Here is a 14738-nt window from a genome sequence, read left to right on the forward strand (position 1 = left end):
GCCGGGATCACGCCCTGAGCCGAAGGCAGGCGCTTAACCGCTGTGCCACCCAGGCGCCCCAGAGTGTGTGACTCTTGATCTCAGGGTTGTAGGTTTGAGCCCCACACTGGGTGTAGAGATAACTTAAAAATAAAATATTTGGGGGGCCCCTGGGTGGCGTAGTCGGTTAAGCATCTGACTCTTGGTCGGCTCAGGTCATGCTTTCAGGATCATGGGATCCAGCCCTGTGTCGGGCTCCACAGTCAGCATGAAGTCTGCTGAAGTTTCTCTCTCTCCCCATGGGATCCAGCCCCGTGTCAGGCTCCACAGTCAGCATGGAGTCTGCTGAAGTTTCTTTCTCTCTCTCTGCCCCTCCCTACTTGCTCTCTCTCTAGAATAAGTAAGTAAATCTTTAAAAAAATAAAATCTTTTTAAACTAAATAAAAATTGGTAAATTGTACTACATCAAAATTAAGAACTTCTGATCTTTGAAAGATGCTGTTAATGAGAATGAAAAGATAAACCACAGACTGAAAGAAAATACATGAAAAGCATCTACCTGAATAAGGACTTGTATCTAGAATCTATTAAAAACTCTCAAAGCTCTGTAATTGGCAAAAAAACCCAATTTAGAAAATGAGCAAAGAATTGGAAGACATTTATCCAAAAAAGATATACAAATGGCCAGTGAGCCCATGAAGAAATGCTCAACATCATTACTCATTAGGGAACTACACACCAAAACCACAGTGACATACCATTTCACACCTGCTGGGATGGCTGCTATCAAAGGGACAGACAATAGTAAGTGTGGGTGAAGATGTGGAAAAATTAGAACTCTTGGACACTGCTAGTGGAAATGGAAAATGGTGCAGCCGCTTTGAGAAACAGTTTGGTAGTCCTTCAAAAAGTTGGACATAGAGTTATCATATGACCCAGCAATTCCACTCCTGGGTATTCACCCAAGGGAAATGAAAGCATGCGTCCACACAGAAATTTGTACACAAGTGTTTATAACAGCATTATTCATAATAGCAAAAAAGTGGAAATAATCCAAATGTCCATCAGCTGATACTGTAGATAAACAATACGGTATACCCATATAATGGGGTGGTACTCAGCAATAAAAGAGAATGAAGTACTGATGCATGCTACAATAAGGATGAAACTTGAAAACATTATGCTTAGGGAAAGCAGACAAACACAAAACAGCACATTATGTATGACTTCATTTATATGTGAAATGTTCAAAATAGGCAAGTCTGTAGAGACAGAAGCAGATTAGTTGTTATCTGGTGCTGGAAAGGAGGATGAAGGGAGGGCAAAATGGGGAGTGACTGCCAGTAAGTACGAATTTCCTTCTTAGATGATAGAAATGTTCTAAAATTGGATTGTGATAATTGCACAATTCTGTAAATATATTAAAAGCCATTGAATTGTATACTTTAAACAGGTGAACTTTATGGTATGTAAATTATAACCCAGTAAAGGTACTTAGGGATGCCTGTCTGTCTCAGTTGGTAGAGCATGCAACTCTTGATCTTGGGGCTGTTAGTTGAAGTCCCATGTTCAGCGTAGAGCTTACTTTAAAAAAAGAGAGAAATAAAGCTGCTTAAAAGAATGGTCAAAAATTTGAACAGCACTTTACCAGAGAACGGATGGCAAAGGAGCTCGTGAAAAGATGTTCAATGTCAATGTAATTAAAGCCACAATTAGAATGGGTAAAGTTAAAAAGACTTACCATAACAGGGTACCTGGGTGGCTCAGTCGTTAAGTGTCGGCGTTTGGCTCAGGTCATGATCCCAGGGTCCTGGGATTGAACCCCGCGTCAGGCTTCCTGCTGAGTGGGAAGTGTGCTTCTCCCTCTCCCATTCCCCCTGCTTGTGTTCCCTCTCTAGCTGTCTCTCTTTCTGTTAAATAAATAAATAAAATCTTAAAAGGAAAAAAAAGACTTACCATACCAAGTGTTGGTGAGATATGAGGAACTGGAACTCTCATACACTGCTGGTGGGGAGATAAAATGCTGCAGCCACTTTGGAAAACACTCAGAGACTGTTTCTTAAAAAGTTAGAACGTACAGCTCCATATGGTCCAACTGTTCCATTGTTAGAGGCTGAATTGTTTTCCCTGTCCAACCCCTGCCCCCAAATTCGTCTGTTGGAAGTCTTAACCTCCATGACCTTGTTTGGAGTTAGGGTCTTTGCAGAGATTATGAAATTAAAATAAGTCATTAGTGTGGGCCATAATCCAGTGTGACTAGTGTCTTTTTTAAAGGAGGAAATTTAGGGGCGCCTGGGTGGCTCGGTCGGTTAAGCGTCTGTCTTTGGCTCGGGTCATGATCTCAGGGTCCTGGGAATGAGCCCCACGTTGGGCTCCCTGCTCAGCTGGGAGTCTCCTTTTCCATCTCCCTCTGCTCCTCCCCCTCACTTGTGATTTCTCTCTCTATCTCTCTCTCTCAAATAAATGGAAAAATCTTTAAAAAAATAAAATAAAAAGGGGGAAATTTAGACATAGAGACACAAACAGAGGGAGAATGCCATGTGAGCATGAAGATGGCCATCTGCAAGCCGAGCGGAGAGGCCTGGAACAAATCTTTCCTTCACAGCCCTCTGAAGGAACCAATGCTCTTCTTTATATCTCACTTCTAGCTTCCAGGTCTGTGTAACAGAAATTCTTTAAAAAATCTGAAGTATTGGAAGGTACAGTTGAGAGAATCTCTAGAAAGTAAAAGAAAAAATCAGAAAGATACAAGTGGAGACAAAAGAAGAAAATTCATGGATCAATGCCGAAAATTCAACACTGAATAAGGAATTCCTGGAGGGGATAAAATTATCAAATAAGTAGAGAAAATGTCCTAAGCCTGAAGACCCTGAGTTTCTAGATTGCAAGTGCCTACTCAGAAGAAGCTCAATAAATTTAAAAAGAACCATGCTTAGTGGTTTGCATTTGTGGAACACAGAGGAGAAATAAAAGACCCTAAGAGTTTCTGTAGAAGAAACAGGTTCTATCCAAAACATTAGGATTTGGAATACTGTCAGATTTCTATATTGCAACTCTGGGAACTAGAAGACACTGCAGCATCACTTCAAAATTATGGAGGGAAAAAGGTTTGCTGACTTGAACTTCTAATTCAATTATGTACGTGGGTAAGAGAAAAATTCTGTATGTCAGTTATATACATGGATAAAATAAGGACATTTTAGTTATTCAAGATCTCAAAAAATTTATGTCCCATATACCTTTCATCAGGAAATCACTGGAATATATGCTTCACCTAACTCAGGGAGTAAACCATAAAAGAAGGCAAAGGATCTGGGGAACAGATGCTCCAGGGTAGGAGAGAGAGCCAGGAATTTCAGAGATGAAGGGGAAAAGACATCCCTGGCAAAGTGTCAGCTCTTTAGTGGCCTAGAGAGCAAACGATCTAGACTGGAACAGGAGAAAACCCCTGAGGAATGTCTCTAAGACTGAAATGAAATTGATAGATTACCTGAAGTGTTTGAATTTATTAAGAGGAGATTTACAGCTCTGTTGAAGAGTTTGAGGATGAATTAGTGAAAAATACATAATAAATACTAAGCCCCCCCTGCCCCCCGCCAAATTGAGAGAAGGAAAAAGTAGTTATTGTTAGTTCCAGGGAAAACAAAAAATTGTACAAGAAAAGCAAATTTAATTATACTATTCCGTATGATTCAGCTGTGTCTGTTATTTACTTAGTAACAGCACTATTAGCCCTGAATATTGATTTGAACAAATATGGGACTTATATTGGGAGGATGGGGAAGAAGAGGTCTGTGGGGTGGAGGGGGGGCTCAGAGGAGAGTGCTGTTTTTGTTTATAAGCCTGGTGGTATTATTTGACTTTTAAAATCATATAGGGGTACCTGGGTGGCTCTGTCAGTTAAGTGCCTGCCTTCGGCTCGGGTCATGATCTCTGGGTCCTGGGATGGTGTCCTGAGTCGGGCTCCCTGCTCAGCAGGGAGTCTGCTTCTCTCTCTCCCTCTGCCCTTCCCCACCTCATGTGCGTGCTTTCTCTCTCTCTAATAAATAAATAAAATCTTCAAATTTAATCAATCAGTGTTTTATCAGATCATTGATGAGAACATGGAAGTAATGGAGTTTAATTTATTCTCTTAATAATTTGGATAGTAAAGGGAAAGGTAAAAACAGGAGGGTATTTGGAGAGTATCACAAGGCCAAAAATAATTTTTCGAAATAGAAGAGATTATAAAGTATTTGTCAGTTGAGGGGATGGATTTACTGAAAAGGAAGAAAGATTTCCTTAGATAGTAAGGACCCAGAGGAGGTGGTGTGCTGTAGGTCATGCATTTAGAATGCAGATGGTGAGGGGAGTCTGGCAGAAGAGTAGAGTGGAGGAAAATGGGTGAAGATGCAGATTTGTGTGAGATAGGCTTTCAGGATAATCTTCAGAAATGCCAGGTAGGGAAGATGCCTGATGGATGGGTTTGGAATCTTGTAGAGTGGAAAAGTTACAGAATGAATTAGTGAAGAATGTGGTGTAGGTCAGACATTCATTCAGTTATTCAGCCCAGTGTATAGCACAGAGAAGGCATTCAGAAGGTATGTTGAATGAATGAGCAACAAGAAGGGTTGTGTTAGATTCTGGGATGCACAAAGATTGCATTGTTTCTCTCCAAGGCTCACCAGCAGAGGGGAAATGGGTGAACAAAGGATCACAGTTGCTTGCTGGGCCTTGCAGGGTAAGTGGGAAGGAGCACCTTGGGAGGCTCCCAGGAAGAAGCGTTAGTTGTCAAAAATGCCTCCTAGAGAAAGTAATGATTGAACCAGTCTTCAAAGACTGAGTAGAAGTTCATCAGAAAGGCAGGATGAAGAAGGCCCTTCCAGGCCAGGTGCTGACATGTGAGCACTGAGTGGAAGTTAATTGGCATACAGTTGAAAAGGAACCAGTTTTGTAATTTTTTCCAGCTATGCTCTATTCCCGGAGCAGAAGAGAAAAAGTTAAGGGATTGGTAGGACAGAAATATCCTAAAAACAAGTTGGTGTTGAGCAAATCTAGGGCACTGAGGAGAAAAATTACTGAATTGCCCGTTAGGGGAGCCTCTAAATGGACGCTGAGGACAAACAGCAGAACTAGAAGTTTAGAGTTATTCTTCCCAGGTTCAGATGGAGGGAGGGAGTGCAAAAGGAAGTTTGTGGCCTGAGTTGTATTTCAGAATTGAGGAACCTTGATGTGGAGCATTTGGGATCCTGCCCGTTCCCTAGCTGAATTAGGAAGGAGGAAAGTCTCCTGCCTAGGGTTGGTTTAGTGTGTCTGACTCCTTTAGGCTGTGTCAAGCGCCCTTCCTGTATCATTGCATTGCTTTCTCCCACTATGGTCATGTTTTGTTTTGTTTTTTTTAATTTAATTGGAGTGTAGTTGACACACAATGTTAGTTTCAAGTGATTCCACAGGTCTATACGGTTATGCTACTATGCTCACCACAAGTGTAGTTACCATCTGTCACCATACAATCCTGGTAATTGACTGGTTTTTGTTTGTCTTTCTCACTGATCTGCAAGCTTTTTGAGGGCAGAGACTATCTTCTTCATCTTTATCTCCACCCAGCACCCAACGTGTAGTATGTGCTGAGTAAATGTTTGTTGAATGAATGGATGAATGGGAGTGAAAAAGGTGAAGACATGGTATAAATTTTATGTCTAAAAATCTTGAGGGGCACCTGGGTAGCTCAGTCGGTTAAGCTTTCAACTCTTGATCTCACTCAGGTCTTGATCTCAGGGTTGTGAGTTCAAGCCCTGCATGGAGCTCCATGCTGGGCATGGAGCCTACTTTAAAAAAGGAAAAAAAAAAAACCTTGAAACTCCTGAAAATGAAGTCAAGGGGGAGGAGAGGTAGAAATCATCAAATTAAGTCCAAAAGTGTTCATGAAATTTGTAGGAAAAAAAAAAGAAATAAGGATGTGAAGGGACTGGAAGTGGACGTGAGAAAAACAGGAAGTGGCGATAAGGAGCAGTGACCTTTCTAGACCATTTTTATTGCCTTCTGAGATGATGGAGACCGAGAAGAGTTGTGAACGCTGCTGCAGGAGATGGTGTCTTCTGGGGAAAGGCATTTGAATTGGCACTTAAAGGAATGAGTAGGAATTTGGACTGTATGTGGGCAGAAGGCCAGGGCTTCTAGGCAAGAGCGAACAGTACATGTAAATTCTCAGGAGGTTAAGGAGTTGTGTGCTCCTCCAGGGGTCCAGAGTGGGTGAGGCAGAGGCAGATGAAAAGATTGTTTAGAGAAAGGAACTGAACTTTTATCCCTCAGAATAAGTGATGGAGCACCCGCTGAAGAATTTCAAGGAGAGCAACGCAATCAGATTTGCATTTACAAAGCCCACTTGATGGAAGTGGTTTGGAGGATGTATTAAAATGAGATGGGACCCAGAAGCACAAAGACCAATGAGAAGGCTTGTGTAGTCGTGAGATTTAGAGAAGCTGGCTTTTAACTATGGCAGTTAAAGAGAATAAAGAAGGGGTGATGGATGTGAGAGCTATTTAAGAGGTAAAAGCCACAATACTTGGTGATTAATAGAATGTGGGGTTAAGGAGGGAACCTTAGATTCTTGTGTGATGACAAGCTTCCCCTGCTATCTGAAGGTAGAGCGTTCCTGTGAGATCTTTCATAAGTCCAAATGTTGCATGAAACCAAGAAACAATGACTATTTCTTTATATGGGAAGACTCTGGATCATTCCCAAACCCAGAAAATAACCTCTCCTAGCTTTTCTGATACTTTAGGACACATTTTGCTAATGGATGCACAAAATAACCTGAGATAAAGCACAGACGCTCACGAAGTTCAGAGCTCTGGCAGCTGGATGCTGAGATGCTGAGTGTAGTAGGGAAGGAGATTGGTGGTGCCCCTCTCGCTGCTCAGGGTGCACTGCCCTGTAACGGCTGGCTGCAAAACCAATGCTGAATGCTTCTTTGCTTTTTGCCTTTTTTTGTAAAAAAAGTGAAAATACTCTTCAGATTGATTGATTGTTAGCAAAAATAGGTATTAACATAGATCTTTTGTAAAAGTGAAGTGGTATAACAGACTTTTGAAAAGTGCAACATACCTGTATAGGTTTCCTCTTTGCCAATCTTAGTGAATGATGGTACCATTTGCAGAGATAGGGGATATAAAAAGGAGAGGAAATTTGAGGACAAAGATGATGTTTCATTTTGGAACTTACTGGGCCATCCAAGTGGTGAAGACTAGTATGCATAACCTGGGGGCTGGAGTTAAAGGTTGGGAGCCCACATAGAAGAGATTGTCAAAGCTGTGGGTTCTTCGATATCCTCATTATTGTACTTAACTAGAAATTGATTATAGATAAGCCTTAAAAAAAAAAAAACTAAGCAGAGGCTAAGGTGCACAATTTAGAGTTTTGTTTTTTTAGAGCTCTTTAATTGGAGAGAATTTTTAAAGGTGAAGGATCAAGAAATTTCTGTAATACATATAAATGAGAGAATAGCCATTCTTAAAAAAATGATCGATGCTTGCACTTGCAAGAAGCTTAACAAACAAACAGTTTGTCACCTGTTTTTCCTAATTAAGGCATAACATTTATTTAGTTAAGTGCATAAAACGCACAACACAGTGATTTTTAAAAACGGACGTAAACACTCTTGTAACACAACCAGGGCATCTCTAGCTCCTCATAAGGTTCCCTCTGCAATCCTGTTTTTTCCTTCTAGAGTTTTTACATCCTCTCCTTGGCTAAGTCCCGTAGGCTGCAGAGTCGGGAAGTTCCTAGGAATAAAGTCAAAACCTTGTTTGAATTTTACAGTATGCGTAGTATGTGTCTTTAATTATTCTTGTGTATGCTTCCTCCAATTTCTTTAATGGAAATTATGAACACCTCTTAACTTTTGTCCGTTTTGAAACTTAGCTTCTTAATATTGTCCCACCTTCTCTAGCATTCTTGAGAAATGAAGACTGGAGAAGATGACAGAATTGGAAAGCCTTTTGTTTTCTTTGGGTTTCATTGTGGTGTATGTGTCTATGTTACTGTTGTCTGTCTTCCAGATTACTAGGTCGTATAACTATTTTTGTAAGTTGGGAATAGTCCTATCTACTTCCTTGAATACATCTGTTTGATTTTTTAAACTTATGCCTTTTGGGAGAATTTTCATAGGACTGACAGACAATCACCATTTGTGGAGGTAGCTCTGTCTCTGTCATTGACCTTCCAGATCAACTGTTTGGAATAGTAAAATGCTTTTTTTCCCCCTTGAAATTTGTACTGAGAAATAAACCATACATATATAAAAGAAAGAAATGCGTTGTTAAAAAAATAATAATGAAACAGGCACCCATATACCTACTACATAGGCCAAGAAATAGACATATCACTAGCCTAAATTCTGTATGTCATTCATTTTTTAAAAATAGTTTTTAGGGGTACCTGGGTGGCTCAGATAAGGTTAAGCATCTGTCTTCAGCTCGAGTCATGATCTCAGGGTCCTAGGTTCGAGTCCTGCATTGGGTTCCCTGCTCAGCAGGGAGCCCGCTTCTCGCTCTCCCTCTACTGCTCCCCCTGCTTGTGCTCTCTTGCTCTGTCAAGTAAATAAATAAAATCTTTTAAAAATAATAAAATAAAATAGTTTTTTAAAACTATGTATGCACACATATACGTCTATATACACATACATATATACAGTTTTAAAATGTGTATATTTGAACATTATATAATGGAATTATACCGTGTGTGTATTCTTTCGTGATTTGCATTTTCACCCAATATTGTGTTTTTGTAACTCATCTAGGTTGCGGTGTGTAACTATAGTTCATTCATTTTCATATAGTATAGTATTCTGTTGTCTGAAAACACCATAGTATCTTTATTTATTTTACAGTTGGTGGATGTTTGTTCTGTTGTTTTTTTTCTGTTAAAAATAATTCTAAAAAAGTATTTTTATATATGTGTAAAAATTTCTCTAGAGTATTTATCTAGAAGTGCAACCACTCGTTAGTACAAGTAAATACATAGTCAATGTACCAGATAGTGTCAAACTTTGAAAAATGGTTGTACCAATTTTTTCTTCCCCCCAGGAATAGATGAGTGTTGCTATCGCTTTGTGCCCTTGCTAACACTTGGTATTGTCGAACTTTTAAATTTTAGCCAACCTGGTAGTCGTGAAATGGTATCTCTTTGTGGTTTTAATTTGTATTTTCCTAGTTGACATGAGATTGAATATCTTTTCATTTGTGCATCCCCTTCAGTAAAATTCCTACTTGGTTATTTTGTAAAATTTTCTGGTACATTGTCTTTTTCTTCTTGATTCATAGCAGTTCTTTATTATATTCTGGATGTTAATTTTTTGTTACAGTTGTGTGAGTTGCAAGTCAACATGCTTCCTTTTCTGTTCCACAAATCTAGTCACGCAAAGAGAGATACCTTGAGCAAACCTGGAGATTGAAAGTCGCTGGCCCAGGCTTCTGTACGCAATAGAGTGCAGTGGCTGTGTGGTTCTGCACAGGGCAGGCTTTGGAACTTTGAGTGAGTTGCATCTTCATTACTGACTACTGCTGACCTGTGGTGCTTGCCTTTGCAGGTGGAACAGGAGGATTTTGTAATGGAAGGGCATGGCAAGACTCCACCTCCTGGTGAAGAAAGCAAACAGTGAGTCACAGTTTATTTAAAAAGGGTCCTATTACAGATCTTCAGAAGTACTTTGGTTAAACATGCGGAGAGCGTGTTTGCAGAGCATGTATACGTTGGGCACATTGTGGAACTCACCAGTTGCTTTGGTGGCTGTTAATGCATTGCTGCTATTTATAGACAGACTAACTGGAGGGACAAGAAAGTTGGCTTTGTAGTTTTTCACACTTGGCTAATCAAAATTTATGTTGCACTTTAGCAAAGGCTTTAAGGCTCAGGATGTTCCAAATTGAACTAATTCAGTCTGGTTGATTTCCAGAGAAAGTTTAAAACGGTATATTCTTTTCTTAGCTATGTCTTTATGAAGTACACTAAATGAATAGACTGTTACCCTGCATTCCAAGTGTGAATTTATTTGAATAGTACTTCCTGAAATTCTATTAGTTACTTATACTTCTGTTCTCTGTTTAAATAACAAATTGTTTCCCTAAAGGAGCGGGAATCATAAATAATATAACTTAGCCAACATTCTAAATAATTCAGGGTCTCTCCCCTGACTTCCTAAAGAGTGATCAGTTTTAAATCTGAAATTGGGAGTCCTCGGAATAGTTTTTTGGTGATAGTGAGCGGATTTTTCTCCTCCCTTTGCCATAGAACTTGAAAAATTGTGTTGTAGAGAAGACTGGTGTTTCATATGCCCTTTTAAAGGAAACACAGTTAAGGCTGGCCTGAAGTATGGACATAACTTCTTTTATTCAGACAGTAGTCTCCTAAGCTAAATGGGACAGCAATTCGTGGAATTTACTGAAAATCTGTAGAAAGAAACTCCTCTCTCTCATCTTTTTTTTTTTTCCCTAGAAAATAGTTTAGCTTTGGTCTGTCTTATGAAAATGATGTCTCCAGAACCCTTAGGAATGAATTATGCAGGATATGCTGTGCTGCCACAAGGCCAGGTTCATTAACGGAGAATGTTTGTCTTGTATTTGTTGTGAATGGAAACCAGGATATTTTCACAGCTGGTTTAATTTGCTAACCAGGCAGTTTTAAAAATAGCTTACAATATAAATCCTAACTTTGCTGTATTCTGTCAAATGCGCTTATATTCTCCATGGGCTCATGGAATCATTTCATCTTTAGCAAAGTAGAATGCCAAACATCTAGTCCCGGTGGAATTATAGAACAGTTCAGGTATTTCTCCCCATCCTCTTGCTCACTTCCCCCAACCCCACACTCTGGTCAAAGGTCTTATAATATGAAAAGTATAGCTCCCATTTGTTGAGGGTTTTCTGTGCACAAGGTACTTTGCTTAGATGCTGTGTATGTTCTCTTCATTCATGACAGTGTACCATTTTACTCAGAGATCGTGGTAGGTAACTTGTCCGTGGGAATGCAACTTGAAATGGAAGTTAGGATTTGAACCTGGATCTTTCTGACATTAAAGTGTTTTATAATATCTCCTGAACCCAAATCCTTTGCCAGCCTTAGCTGTGTTCCCCAGAAGTACTGTGGTTAACAAAACCATGCCGGTGTTAAGATCAAAGTCTCATGAGTAAGAGGGAGTTGGGGGAAGCAATGAAAATGGCATTAAGCCTATTTTTAAAGCACAGATGAAAGTTCTGTTCTCCAGAGGGTATCCATTTCCCAAACAAACCAGTCTTTATCTTTAAAAACCTGCTCCAGTAACCCCTATCCTGTATCAGCCTCTTTAGGTATTCAGAAGGCATCGCTGGGGCAGATTCTCCCACAAGTTTTATGTTATACAAATGGTGCTTCTTTTAAAGAGCTTCAGACAGCCCCGTGGACTTGTGTTTTGTGTCCTTAACTTGTTTTGTTTTCATGAATCTCAAACTGCCTTTTCACAGATGAATCCTGTTTTATTTCTGGTTTGGGTTTGTTTTTCTTCCTGAGCCTGGTCTGCTGTCATATAGTGAAATGATAAAACAGAAATGACTCTTGTCACTAGACGCTCCTTCCATAGACCTGTCTACCTCTTCTGTGGCAGTGGGGGGCAAAAGCGATGTGTTCTTTTGGTTGAGGCAACAAAAATAAAAAGATGATGATGACAATGATGATTTTGGTATCTCAGAACTGCGGTTGGCAGAGGATGGTTGAATCCTGGAGAGTAGGATCTAGGAACTGAGTACCACATTCTAGATCCTAGAAGTGGGCACATTGCCAAATGACTTACTCTTACTTTCCACTTACTCTTTTAATTTTTTAATTATAAAAATAACGCAGTTGGTTCTTGAACAACACAGGTTTGAAATGTGCAAGTCCGTTTATACATGGAATTTTTTTTAAGTTTGTTTATTTTTGGTAATCTCTACACCCAACATGGGGCTCAAACTCACAACCCCAAGATCAAGAGTTGCATGCTTTTCTGACTGAGCCGACAAATATGGGACAGTGCCGTAAATGTACTTTCTTTTCCTTATGATTTTAAAATATTATCTTTACTCAGTTCTACTCTTGAAACCAATATCACACTATGGTTTTTGTTTGTGTTTGTTGTTTTTAAGTAGGCTCCATACCCAGCGTGGAGCTCAATGCGGGGCTTGAACTCACAACCCTGAGATCAGGAAATGGAAACTTAACTGATTGAGCCACCCAAGTGCCCCTACACTATATATGTTAACTAACTAAAATTTAAATAAAAACTTGAAACAAAACAAAAAATAAAATAAAACATTTTTGGGGTGCCTGGGTGGCTCAGTTGGTTAAGTGTCTGCTTTCAGCTCAGGTTATGATCCCCAGGGCCTGGGATCGAGCCCCACATTGGGTTCCCTGCTCAGCGAGGAGCCTGCTTCTCCCTCTCCCTCTGCCGCTCTCCCTGCTTGTGCTCTCTCACTCTTTGTCAAATAAATAAATGAAATCTTTTAAAATAAATAAATAAAACTTCTTCTTTAGCATACTTTATTGTAAGAATGCAGTATAGAATTCATATAACATACAAAATAGGTGTTAATTGACTGTTTATGTTATCAGTAAGGTTTCCAATCAACAGTAGGCTATTCATAGTTAAGTTTTGGGGGAGTCAGAAATAATACGCAGATTTTCAACTGTACGGAGGAGTCGGCGCTCCAACCCCCATGTTGTTCAAGGGGCAACTACATGCTTGTCATAAAACATTCAAATGGTAACTGTAGATATAGAAATAAAAGTGAGACTCTTCTTTTAGGCTTCTTCGCCTCCTAATCTTTGTAAACACTGTAAACATATTTTATTTTATTTTATGTGTATGTGTGTATATATAGATATATATATATATTTTTTTTTAATTAAGTAAGCTCCACACCCAACGTGGGGCTGGAACTCACAACCCTGAGATCAAGAGTTGCATGCTCTACCATCTGAGCCAGCCAGGAACCCCATTTTCTGTATATCTTAAAATAACTAAATAGGGTTTTTTCCCCCAACATAATTCTTCTGTGACTTGCTTTTTTAATTTGGCATCTTTCACAGCCTATTTCATTCTCTTAAGCATCTGCAGAACATTCTGTTGAATGGATGGACTATCGTCATTTCTTCTCCAGTAGATATTTTGGAGCTCTCTACTTCTTTGATTATTACAAATAATATTTTATTGAACATCCTTATTCTTATATCTTTATTCACAGGTGTATTTCTGTAGAATAAATTTCTAGAGATGGAGCTGTGGGTTCATGGGATTTTTTTTTTTTTTTTAACATGGAGGTAGCTGCTAGCAAGTTGCCTTCTAAAGAAGCTTTGCCCATGATGCTTTCCATCAGCAGTGTATGAGAATGCCCGTTTCTCCTCACCTTGGATGACAATAAAATTATTTATCCTTAAATTTTTGTCATTCTAATATTTTGTGTGTGTTGTTGTTGTTGTATTAAAGTAATTTCTACACCCAACATGGGGCTTGAACTTAAAATCAACAAGATCAAAAGTCATGTGTTCCACCGACTGAGCTCGCCAGGCACCCTTAATATTTTATTGTTTTAATTTGCACTTTCCTGCTTACTGAGATGGAATATCTTTTGTTAGTTTATTGGCCATAGATTTTAAATTTTATGTATCACTTATTTGCATATTATTCCCGTTTTTCTATTGGATTGTTTTGATAGCTTTGTAGGAGCCTTTTATAAAATGTATATATTAACCTTTGTCTTTTGAGATGTTTTCAATATTTTCTCCCAGTCTTTATCTTTTAGCATTGGGGTATTTTTCATACTAATAAACTTAAAACATTTTTATGTGGTAAAATCAATCAGCCTTTATAGCTTCTATATTTTGTGCTTGCTGAGAGAAGTTGTCCCTACCCTAATGTAATAAAATACCTTAGTTTTCCCGCTTTATTTTTTACCTTTACAGCTTTAAAAAAAATTTTTTTTAAGATTTTATTTATTTATTTCAGAGAAGGAGAGAGAGAGAGAGAGCACACATGCGTGAGCGGGGGTGGGGTGAGGGGAGGGGCAGAGGCAGAGGGAGAAGCAGACTCCCCACTGAGTAGGGAGCCCAGTGCGGGGCTCAATCCCAGGACTCTGGGATCATGACCTGAGCTGGAGGCAGACACTTAACCAACTGAGACACCCAGGCCCCCCTTTACCTTTATATCTTAATTGAACTGGTACTCATTTTTGTGTATGATGTGAGGCAGAGATCTAACTTAATTTTTTTCCAAATTGATTTGCAAAATGGCTCTCATTCATTGTTCTCAGTTTGTATGAATAGCCTGTTTCATTTATGGAGGAAGATGGAACACAGGTATAATAGAATGTCAAGGTCATAGAGCAAATTCTTGTAAGGATTAAGACTAAAATTATTTTTATTAGCTGATCTATGCCATTTTCCTTGCTTCATCATTTAACATTTTTACCATAGGTGCTAGAAGTTTTGAAAAAATTATTTTGTTTCCGTGATGTTTATTTCAATGGAACTAAGTTCTGTTAACAGGCAGATTAGGGTAGTTATGCATGTGGAAAACCCTCTTAAAAAATAATTGACTTTTGATATTGAGAAATATCTGTTAATGTTTAGATCAGTTGTACTTAATTCTGATGTATGTGTGAATAAGATTTAGTAGAGTATATAGCTTTAAACACATTGTGTATATATATTGTTTCAGTATTGTTGCTTTTTAATGAGGTTTATGAACTATTAGTATATCTAATATAATCATT

The 14738-nt window shown here is 38.9% G+C and overlaps 1 long non-coding RNA gene across 2 annotated transcripts in view; it reads left to right on the top strand.

Moving 5' to 3' along the window:
* Positions 1-13938, top strand: part of LOC117796458 — a 32144-nt gene extending 18206 nt beyond the window's left edge. Inside the window, exons 3-4 of one of the 2 annotated variants that reach the window (XR_004620984.1) lie at positions 9548-9615; positions 13288-13938. This is a non-coding gene — a long non-coding RNA (uncharacterized LOC117796458). The remainder of the gene's footprint in view (positions 1-9547; positions 9616-13287) is intronic. The other variant, XR_004620985.1, reaches the window with a different exon arrangement.
* The last annotated feature ends 800 nt before the right edge of the window (positions 13939-14738 follow it).

The sequence above is a fragment of the Ailuropoda melanoleuca genome, chromosome 15, assembly GCF_002007445.2.
Source record: "Ailuropoda melanoleuca isolate Jingjing chromosome 15, ASM200744v2, whole genome shotgun sequence".
NCBI lineage: Eukaryota > Metazoa > Chordata > Mammalia > Carnivora > Ursidae > Ailuropoda > Ailuropoda melanoleuca.